The sequence below is a fragment of the Chaetura pelagica genome, unplaced genomic scaffold (genome assembly GCF_000747805.2).
Source record: "Chaetura pelagica isolate M959 unplaced genomic scaffold, ChaPel_1.0 scaffold422, whole genome shotgun sequence".
Classification (NCBI taxonomy): domain Eukaryota; kingdom Metazoa; phylum Chordata; class Aves; order Apodiformes; family Apodidae; genus Chaetura; species Chaetura pelagica.
The window spans coordinates 139,305-141,335 of record NW_009952444.1 but is presented as its reverse complement, the minus strand read 5'-3'; positions in this window follow the sequence as shown (position 1 = coordinate 141,335).

Genomic DNA, 2,031 nt, shown 5'->3' with positions numbered 1-2,031 from the left:
CCCCCCCCCGATCTTACAGTTTGTCTTTAAAACCTCTGTAAAATATTTGTTGGGGAAGCTGAGTCATCACTTTTTGCTGCTTTGGCTCAGTTTCCTGGCTGCTGGCTGTGTGAGGTTACTGCTTTGGATCACAGGAGCAGGGGAAAAAGTAATTCCCGGGAACTCAGGTGAGCTTGGGGATCATAACAACATTGTTAAATTATCAGAAACACAAACAAGTGTGGTACTTAGCACGAAGGTCTCCACTTGTTGTTTGCCTGCTCCTTTAGCTGAGGCTTTGGATTTGAGAGCTGTCAGACATTCTGCCTTTAGCCAGCAGGAAAAAGCTCATGTCTCAAATACTTGCCTGTTCCCCAGCCCTGGATTTTCCATCATCACTGAGTTCCAGAAGCTGAGGGTTCAGGAAAAAACAGGAGCTGTTGTGAGGCTGGTTTTTAAAAATGAGACAAGCTGGGAACACAAGTTTTGTTGTTGAACAGCAAGCCCAGGGCCACACAGCCATTGAAACCGAGTTTCTGTTCCTTCCGGTGGTGTCTAAAGCTGTTGGGAGGGGGTCAGGAATATATCAGGTGTAATACTCATTATAAACTGCCACATTTTGTTGTCAGAGCAGCCTGGGGATCAGGTCAGGAGAGCCAAATCCCAGATTGAATCTTGCCAGGGATGTAAAGAGCAATAAAAAAAGCTTCTATAGGTATGTTGGGGATAAAAGGACAACCAAGGAAAAGCCCTCTCCTGAAGGAAACAGGAGACCTAGCTATGCAGGATATTGAGAAGCCTGAGGTTCTCAAGGACTTCTTTGCATGAGTCTTCTCTGGCAAGTGCTCCAGCCTCATTGCAAAGGCCACAGCAGGCGAAAGCAGGGACTGGGAGAATGAAGCACCCCCCACTGTAGGAGAAGCAGAGTTTCATTATCATCTAAAGAACCTGAAGGTGCACAAGTCTATGGGAAATGATGGGGTCCATCCATAGGTCCTGAGGGAGCTGGCAGAATGGAAGTTATGATACAGAGCTGAATCTGGGTTTCAGCATGGTCTTATTGGTTGCACGGTTTTGCATGTCTAAATCCAGCACTGAAATAAAAGCTACTGTAGACTTGATTGAAGAATAGTAAGATTTAGGCCCCTGAATGCTTAAGTTATTTATGAAAATAGGACAGATCAGCTGAGTTGGTGAGTCTGCAGGGCTGAAGGTGTTTTAAGGAGTCCAGCATATTTTATGATAAGCTTTCATCTTTAGCAATTGCCTGTAGCAATGAAGCTTCTGAGGAAAGGCTTTATGTAGCATGATAGCTACAAATGTAAAATTAAACTACAACTATTTCTACAATATTTTTTCTGGTAAAATGAAGCACTGTCAATATCACATCTTGCATCTGTGCTCTGCTATGTAAAATGTAAAAAGCATTTGGCTGGGTGGCCCCACCCACAGAGTTGTGGTCGATGGTTCAGTGTCCCAGTGGAGGCAGGTGCCGAATGGTGTCCCTTGGGTCAGTGTTTGGGTCAGTGCTGTTCAACATCTTTGTTGGATACATGAACAGTAGGATTGAGTGTTTCCTCAGCAGGTTTGCTGACTATACCAAGCTGTGTGGAGTAGCTGCCACCCTAAGGGAAGGGATGCCATGTAGAGGGTCCTTGACAGGCTGGAGAGGTGGGCAGTGCCAACCTCATGGGGTTCAACAAGGCCGAGTGCAGGGTCCTGTCCCTGGGTTGGCACAACCCCCGGCACAAATACAGACTGGGGGGAGAATGGCTGGAGAGCAGCACCAAGGAGAAGGACTTGGGGTGGGAGGAGATGAGAAGCTGGACATGAGCCCCCAGTGAGGGCTGAGCGTGGCACTTAACTGCCTGGTAACGGGTACTTATGTTATCAGGGAAGGGCTCTGAAGCTCTGGCTGCTGTGGGGATGAGATGGACCCGCACTGCCCGCTTGTCCTCCCTCGGGGCTGCTGCTGGGACCTTGCTGATGTGCGGGGTCGGGTCTGTCTGTGCGGGGTCGGGTCTTTCTGTGCGGGGTCGGGTCTTTCTGTGC